General features: G+C 52.1%; 1 long non-coding RNA gene across 2 annotated transcripts; it reads left to right on the top strand.

Annotated features, from left to right (window-relative positions):
- Positions 1–1631: 1631 nt before the first annotated feature.
- Positions 1632–3202, top strand: LOC132006377 (uncharacterized). 2 transcript variants are annotated; one of them, XR_009401082.1, is made up of 4 exons: positions 1632–1899; positions 2092–2185; positions 2388–2531; positions 2723–3202. It is a non-coding gene; the product is annotated as an uncharacterized LOC132006377 (long non-coding RNA). The 2 variants fall into 2 exon arrangements; XR_009401081.1 differs by having other exon boundaries at positions 2087–2185.
- The last annotated feature ends 5786 nt before the right edge of the window (positions 3203–8988 follow it).

Genomic DNA, 8988 nt, shown 5'->3' with positions numbered 1-8988 from the left:
ATAGACCACAAATACTTTTCCAGGTAGGCCCCCCGGGGTGGAAGAGGGTATGCACCGCATTCTAAACAAATTCACTAAAAGAATCAAACCACAAGTTCTGCTCAGTTGCTATGCCAGCTTTCAGGGTCCCCTTCCAGGCTTTCCAAAGATGCTAGCCCTGTCTTTTTGCTTTGTTTTGTTTTTGACAACAGAGAGGAAAGGTAATGCCTGAACATATTTCTATTTCTAGTGAAAAGACCACCCAGTGGATTCTGCCAGAGCCTACAGATGTTTGACAAATACATTGTCAGAAGATAAGAAATCAGAGTATTATGAAGACACAGTCCTGATCTCAGGAATCCCAGCTGTCTGGGGCCCCTTAAAAAAAAAAAAGAAAAAGAAAAAGAAAAGTGCTTGGACTGCTCTCACCCTTTCACTTCCACAGCACTTACCCAAAAGTACCTGGAAACTTTTCTCTAGCTTTAGACGATCTTGCCTTCAGAAAGCAAACGTATCTGCTGTCTTGCACGGCAGAATTACCTGTTACCCTTCCTCCTCAGTAAGAATTAGTAGCAGGTTCCCATTAGGACTCCTTTAGAGGTGAGGCGGTAAGAATGGAATCCAAACCGCATCCTAAGGTGTTCGGCAGAGCTCAGACCCGGACCTCCACCTAAAACACTGGAAGCTTCTTCCCATGGGTTGTAGAACACGACCCGGTCTGAGACTGAGTTGCAGATTCCTAAATCCGTCCTGTTTCAAACGCCCGGTTCAGGGTGTTTGTTTGTTTCCAGCCCCATCCGGAGTTTCCAGATGAAGTTTCAGACGAGCCCCAGCGCTCCCCACGCCGCCGCGGCCCCTTTCCCTCCCTCCTTCACCCCCACCTCGGCCCCCGGCCGTTGGAGCAGCCCCGTTTGCACCTCCCCCGGAAAGTGGTGACATCTCAGGGCTTCCCCCGCTCCCTGGAAGCCCCGAGGATCTTCTCAGACACCTTCTCAGAGGACGCGGCGCCGCGCCACCCAACTGGGGAGCCCCCCCCCCGCCCCCCGACCCGAGCCGGGCCGGCGGGACTCCCTGCCCCCACTGAGCGCCCAGCCCCCGGGGTTGCCTTTCTCGGGGAGCCCGCGAGCCCCGGGGCTCCCCGGAACCGCGGCGCCGCGCCCGGCTCCTCGCGGGCCAAGTTCCCACCTGAGCCGGCAGCCCGAGGTGTCAGACGCCAGGGAGGGGCGGGGACCGCGAGGCCGGCAGCGGGGAGGCCAGAGCGGGGGCACCGCGCGCCGACCCGACCGAGGCTCCCGGGCCACCCCCCACCCCCCACCCCCCCCCCCCCGGGCCGGCCAACCTGCTGCCGCCGTCCGCGCTGCTCCCGCCCGCCCGCTCGCCCTCCCGCTCCCGGCGCCGCGCGGCCCGGGCACTAGGACCCCAGAACGGAAGGAGGGCGCGCCGGCGGCGGCGCCGCACTTACCGCGCTCGGCTCGCCCGCGCCGCCGCCTCGCTCCCCGGCCGCAGCCGCCGCGTCCACCCGAGCAGCGCGCACACCCGGCGCTTGGCCGAATTCAAAGGAGCCGGGCGCGGGGGAGGGGGCCCCGCGGCGGGCGCGGAGCGTGGGAGCTGGGGGGGGCGGGGCGGGGGCGGGGGAGGGGGGCCGGGAGCGGGCGAGGGCGGCAAGTGTTACAACTTCCTTCCCTGCCCAGCGCCCGGCCGCGGCGGGCGAGGGACGCGGCGAGGGGAGGGCAGCGCGCGCCGGAGCGCCAATGAGTTCACTTTCTTCTTCTCCCCCGCGCGCTCCCCCTCTCCCTTCCCGCCGGCCCCTCTCAGCCTCCCGCTCGGCCCGAGAGGCCGGGCCGGAGTTTTCGGTCCCCGGCCGGGGAGGCGCCGGGGGACACGGCGGCGGCGCGGGAGGAGGAAGAGGAGGAGGAGAAGGTGAGGAGGCGAGCAGGGCGCCGTGCCAGGGAGCAGCATCCAGGACCTTAATTGTGTGACGGGGGGACGCGCGGGGCCGAGTGTGCCCGCGACACTGGCGCGTACACGTGTCCGTGTGTGTGTGTGTGTGTGTGTCTGCGCGCGAGTGTGTGCGAGAGGAGAGGAGCCTACCATGCGCTTCCCCCAGTGCAGATCGCGGGAGAGCCCAATCACAAGGCGAGCCGGACCGGGCTGGGATCATTTATAATCCTGGACTCCTCCGCTCCGCCACTTGTCAAGATGACAGGTACTTTATTTCTTCTTCTTCTTTATTCAAAAAAAGAGATTCCCGGTTTACTGCCTTTTTCTGTCAAATGGGATTTGCCGGACTGAACCACGTTCGCCGCCCCTCCCTTCTTCCCTCCTCCCGGCCGCGTCGGGGACTGGAAAGCTCCAAGGCTCCCATGCTGTGACCAATCAGTGCATCTACTACTCTTGCCGTGATTTAGGGGTCATCCGTGAATAACACTTCACGCTGATGAATGGCTCTTGCCGGCTTTCGGCTCTGATGAGGGGTCTGCCCGCCGCTGATTGCAAACACTAATGAACTTACAGCGCCATTTGAAATTCACACGCACCTACAAAGTGCGGGGGTACGTGCTTGCTGGGGGGGGGGGGGGGGGCCCCTCTTCTCAGGGGGGGGGGGGGGGGGGGGGGGGGGTGGGGGAGGGGGGAGGGACAGGAGGAGAGGGCGGGTAATTGCTTTGGACCAAAGTGGAAACACTTCTCTGTGTAATCAAACCTCTAACCTTCTTAGAAAACTACTTTTCTTGATCTTTCATAGGGTGGGCATTTCAGGTCAGCTGAGTCACCCGAAGAGGTAGGAGTGCAAGACACTGCCGGGAAGATGGATTCCGAGGCAGACGGGTGTAATTAAGGATTTCCACTCTCGGTAGGCGGCCCGTCCTTTACAAGAGCCTCTGAAAATGACCCGCACCTTCCCTTCCTGAGTGTCCTCTTGTCCGAAACTGAAAAGCGCAAATGACCTTCGCACGCGGAAAGGGGCTCTGAACACCAAGATTCCGTGCAAGCCCCAGCTCTGGGCTGGCGGAGAACAAGTGTCCACCCTCCGGTTCAAGCACCGGGACCTCCCCAACGAGCGCGCACTGGCCGGAACCCGAGAAGCGGGCGGGGGTTCCGCAGCCCTCCACAGCCTGCACCCCCCGCATTCTCGACTCCGCCCCCCCCCACCCCGTTCTCCCCTCGATTAGCAGCCAAACGCTCCCTCTGCGTCGACTTGGTTTGCTGTAGGAGAAAAATAAAAGTTTACTGCTCTCCACGAGACGCTGCCTACTTTGTACTCGCTTAAGTTCCCCTTTTCACACCGTTCCGGTTCCCGACCCCCGGCCCCAGCTGGCCCCGCGTAAAGAAAGCCAGCCGAGGCAGTTTCAAGTTCCGTCTGCTCGGGAGGTTTGGAATGCCCAATCCGCGACCTTCGCGGAGCCGCTCTCCGGCTCTTCGCCCCTTGGGAACCTGTTTCGCATCCAGAGGCAGGAAGGCTGGGGCGTGCGCGCTTGGGAAGGGCCAGTCCCCTGGGCTCCTCTCCCGGCGCCCTAGCGTACCGCACACCCATACCCCGTAGCTCTGAATTAGTGCCCCAGGCCTTAACGGGCCGCTGGCAAACCTGACCTAGGAAGCCTGGCAGAGGAACTAGCGAGCCCCCAGCCTTCTCACGCCATCCTCCACTTTTCAACTTCAGAGCAGAGGATTCCAGCGCCCTGCACCTAACGGGGACTCGGGCTGGAAGGAAACACACCTGTATTTGTTACTACGTGCAGAACAAGAAACAGACTTAGCACTTTGAAAACAAGAGCAATGCCCCCTAGGAAAGCCTGAGGCTACATGATACAGTTTCTCCAAAGTTTGGGGCAACTGACAAGGAGAGTCCCCGAACTTGAATTAGTGTGCCCAGTCCCACCATCTGACTCCCCGAAGTTGTTAAATGACCAAACGCGGTCCATCTACTCGTTAAGAAATAACGGTAATTCAGGACCACCACGACCCCACTCCCGGGGCGCCAGTGACGCTAAGAACTACAGGCACATTTATGAGGCAAGAATGTAGAGTCGCCCTGGGATGATTAGTCTCTTTCCTGCTTTGCGTGTTTCACACTTGGGAAAAAAAAAATAATAGTAGGGCAGTGGAAGCAAAGGATTGATTATTCCCCTCATTCCAGCCATTCTCATTGTCTTAAGAAAACTTCTGAATTGTGGGGGTATACCTCAGATTTACATGACAGGCACACTAACTACTTAAAATTTGCATCCCTGATCAAAGGGAAACTTGAAGGATATTTCGTCAATTACCTCTGTGGCCCAGTTCCCAGAAAAACATCTTAAGTGTTCGAAACTTTCCTAAGCGTCCATGTAACACTCCCCCCTTGCTCTTTTGTACCTTACTATCTAGGAATACACACACACACACACAAGAGATAAGACACATCTTAAAGAGGCCAGACCAGAAGAACTAAATTGCTGGTAGAACAGGCAGGAGCTGGGGTCAGGGTGGGGGTGGGGGGAGTGGCATGTTTCTTCTTTTCAACTCTTTTCTCTTTTCAGCCCTCATTATAGCTAAAGCTGGTAATGAGCATAGGAAACAAAAGAACTCATAAAATTTAGAAATGGTAATAAATCTTGAAGCTTGTCTCTAGCCCAGCCCCCTGTTACATGATATTCAAAGTTTTTCAGTGTGTGATGTTGAACATTCACACTAATTGTATGCGATACAGACAGAAGACTCTAGAACTCCTTCAGACCGCCCCGTGCACCCTAAGCCAGGCATCACTGGGGGACAAAACGTGCTGGGTGTCCTCAACCACCGACCGCGCGCAGATGGCAGCCCGAAAGGCAGGCAGTTTATGTGTGTTAAGTTTGAGGCTCCGCGGTTTTTTTTCCCCCTTCCTCTCACTAACAAAGAAGTTCCATCATTTGAGGTCCTTAGGAAAAGCTGATGTTGTACAGTGCCCAACTCTACCAGACGCTTTCTCCTCCGAATGCATCCTTGGAAAGCAGAGAGGCAGCTTGCTACGTGACCATCAGGCTTTTTGCCTCGCTGAGCTGCTGTCGCAGGAGGGCAGGGAGGCGGGGTAGATCACACGGTGCCCTGGGCTGCGATGAAAACTCAAGCGGGAGAAGAAATGCAGGACGGGGCTTTCTGTTTTTGCAAACCTCTGGCCGCTTACAACAAACTCTGCCAGGCGCGGCTGGTGACTTTGCCACGTTAAGGCAGCCGGTCGTGCCCAGGATCATGGGGCCGAGCTGGCGGCATGGCCCTCCCGTGGGGCCCCCTTGTCACAGTGATACGCAGCTCTCCGGAAAAAAAAAAAAATGTGGCCGAGCTCCCCTTGCAGCCTCTGCCTCCACACCTGCAAATGCACGCCCAGCGGCCCGGGCAAACCTCTCCAGTTCGCTAGGGAGGAAGATAATGAAAAAACCGGGCCACTTTGGGATTAGGAAGAAACTGGTTGTGCCCTCGGGACCGAGGTGGGGTGGGAAAGGGATCTGCTCTTTGCCCTGCTGCGGACGCTGGGCCCACAGCCCCTGCTCTGCCGGGGTCCATCAATTCCTCTGTTACCAGGGTCACTTCCCACTTGCAGGCGATGCCCATCCATTTTCGTCAGCATCACGAAAGGAAGCCTTCCCAGGAGGCTGATGTTTAGGAGACTGTCAGTTTCCTCCTCCTGTCCTCAAGGTCCAGCCTGAAGCCGCCACAGAGGCTGGGTGGCAGCTGTTCCCTCCTCCCTCCCGTGGGGCGCAGCGGGTCTCCACCGCTACTTCCTCCTTTGACAGGCGGGGCTTTCAGGCGTGCAGAAGGGGGGCAGGGGGTCAGGCAGGTACGAGGCTCTCCAAGGAGGCCCGTGGGCACCGCTCCACTTCATGGGCATTCTTTGGACTTATCATGACATCGGCTCTAGCAAACTGAGGCCCGGATGGCCTGACTGTAGGGCTCAAATCCAGCTCCAACCTCTCTGGACAAGGAAAGAGGGGTGGGGCGGTGGTGGCCAGAATGACAGAGGGGAACCACAGTGTGGACACTTAGACCTTCACATTGACCCTCTGAAAAGATCAGGCAAGCCAACAGTCTATACTTCCAAAAAGAGGTTCTGTCTCAACTGAGAACAATAAGCAGTTGAAAACAAAGGCTGAAGGCTGGCAGTCGGAGGAAGAGGGTGAGTCCTAGACACCTGGAGCACCGCTGGTTCAACAAAGCACTTTGCATGTAGCAGACCCTTAACCTAGAGCAATTTCCAGCACTAGAACTTGACTTTGACACAGAAGTCTCTCTAAAGTCATTATCGGGTGTTCCTTGTTTCTTCCCCTGAGAAAATAAGCAACTTATTTCCCTTGGCTGCTAGGCGGAGGGAAACCGTAAAACAAATATTCTAACTTGATCGCTGATCAAGTCATAAAGTTAAATGACTACTGGTGGTGGGAAATATGCTTCCACTACCTTCATTAAAGCATGGTAGACCTCTCTCAATGCACGTGCATTTGCAAACTACCCAGTGAATGGGCGATCAGGCAAACTGAACTTAAAACGGGACTATGTTTTCCCAGGACATTGGTTTGTGTTCCGCCACCCAAACAGAGCCTCCATAAGGCTTCCACCTTTGGTGAAAAGGCGTCTGAGCAGCCCATACCAACTGCTTACTTGGTTTTGCTTCAGTCACGTAGAAAACTCAGTCCCTTGAAGAATTTTGAACACAGAAGCATCTTTTCACATGGGGCACTTTCAAATTTTGGTTTAAGTCCGCATATGTGTTTAGAACGTACCGCATTATTCCGCAATGAATGATTCAAAAACCTTTACAGTTAATTGTTAGCGTGGAACACCCTTTAAAACCCATCATATTTTCTATGGACAGCTTTTTGATAAGCAGTATACATACTATGCTTACGGTATGCAGTATAGACAGTGTTTGGTGTATTTAAGTTAGACATTAGCTGCTGGCAAGGTTTATAAAAATTCAGGACAGAGGACAATTTTGTTTGTAATAGGATGCCCTTTAAACGTTTCAGGATCCTGTCTAGAAGTTCACTTGTAGACCCAGATTAAACACTTGGCATCCAGTGACTACTTCGCCTTGCAGACCTACGGAGCACCTTCTCATTTCCTGGAAGTCTCCTACTCTGTCTTCCCTTTGCCCACTCCTGAGTCTGGGATGTCCTGTATTCTCAGCCTCGGGAACACTTGTTTATTAACGCACCCATTAACAGTACTTCCCTCCCTTGGAAGAGCGTCCATAGTATTTTCTGCATGTAATAAAGGATGGCACTGTTTTATTATATGGGCCTTTGGCTCTTTCAAAACCACAGGGTCTGGCACCAAAGGGCTGACACCCAGAAGATGTTCATATGTTCATTAAGTGGTTGTTGAATGAATGAGTGAATGCATGAATAAAATATTTTCACCCTATACCGTCATTCCGACTTTTTTTTTTTTAAATGATAAGTCATAAATAAAATTGACTTTTGGGGATATACTTATTAAGTACACTATCTCCTTTTCTGCCCATCCATTTTTTAAATGGCACATGATTGAAAAATTCTAGCCATGATATCCAGCCACATCAGTTCACAGTTTGAAATAAAGACAAAAATAACGGGGAAAAGCAAAGAGATCCCATTTTGTGTTCCTCTTTTTCAGCAAGATGTAGGCATATACAGAAATTTGGAAAAATCTGTAGTATGCACCTATCAAATGCAGATACTCTAAGTATTTTCTATTAAATATGACACTGTGACAACCCTATTGTTTACCGAATTCCTTTGGACTTTTAATGGTCAGAAGTGTGGAGCCTAAGATGACTGCTTTTCATTTCTTCAAGACAAGGGTTCAGCTGGTATTGGGGAAACAATCTGTGTTTGTTCCTGTCTGCTCAGGAGGACTGTTTCTAATTGATCTGGCATGGAATTTAGTTGGTGATGTGTACGTAGCAACCAAAGCGCAGAGCCTGTATGCTTTGTAAAGTGATAACCATATGGGCCTTATTTGAAACATTTGAGGATTTTCGACATTAACCTGGGTTAAATTGAGCTATAAATTCAACTCAAATGTATACGTCCTGAAAAATTCATCATCACTTCGGATCGATCCAATCCGTGCTCCCCTCAGATTAATAAAGACGATGACCGCTTATCACAAATGCGGAGGTTCCTTGTGATAAACTACCCTAATGTTGTACTTTGCACTGTTTGATGCAAATTGCCCATATTAAGCGGACATTTTCTACTGCTATCACTTTCAGTAGAATGGAAATGTTTAAAAATGATCTCTGGGTAAAGAAAAAGATATATAGTCCAACTGATTTCCTCTTACACAATTTTCAAGTGCACTTCGCCACCGTCATGAAGATTTAATTAAGCAAGCTCAGCTATGGTAAAAAGCTAAAGCGGCTGGAAGTTACTACTTATGGAAACATATTCAGGGCTTATCCAAAATAATTTATTTGCTATTCCTCATTTAGGGATCCGCACAATCACGGGAGGTTCAAAACACAATCGAATTCTAGAGCTTCCTTCTCCCCTTTTTGAATATCAAATTTCGAGCTCACACTTTGTTACAGATAATAGTACTGAGTTATGGATGTTGATGTTCCTTCCCTTGCAGCTTTAAATTGCCTTGAAAAAGATACAGTTTCTTTAATTAAAAAAGCTGCACAGAACTAATCCCTCTAGCTGAAAAAAGAAAAGTTTTAAGCAATCTCTTTCTGCTCTGAGAGAGAAAGGCAGACAATACCATAACAGATCAGAAACATAAGCTATAGTGTGCAGCCAGGAGCACAGCAGGAAACTGAATACTGCTCCGACTGTGTCATTTTTTAATCCCCCATCCCAGTTTTCCCCGTCTGACCTCATGCTGAGATGAAGTTATCACAGAAGACAGCTTTACTCTCACCAATGAATCCAACCCTGGATCTGTATTATCCTTAGCAGATCAAAACACCGCTTTCATCAAATAGCATTATCTGCATAAAAGGCATGCAATTGCCCGATAATTTCACCCAAACTATGCTATTCATTTAAAGGACAAGAAGAGAAATGTAATTCA

The sequence above is a fragment of the Mustela nigripes genome, chromosome 18 (genome assembly GCF_022355385.1).
Source record: "Mustela nigripes isolate SB6536 chromosome 18, MUSNIG.SB6536, whole genome shotgun sequence".
In the NCBI taxonomy this organism is placed as follows: domain Eukaryota; kingdom Metazoa; phylum Chordata; class Mammalia; order Carnivora; family Mustelidae; genus Mustela; species Mustela nigripes.
The sequence above is the reverse complement of the archived record's forward strand: the minus strand, read 5'-3'. Positions and strand labels throughout refer to the sequence as shown.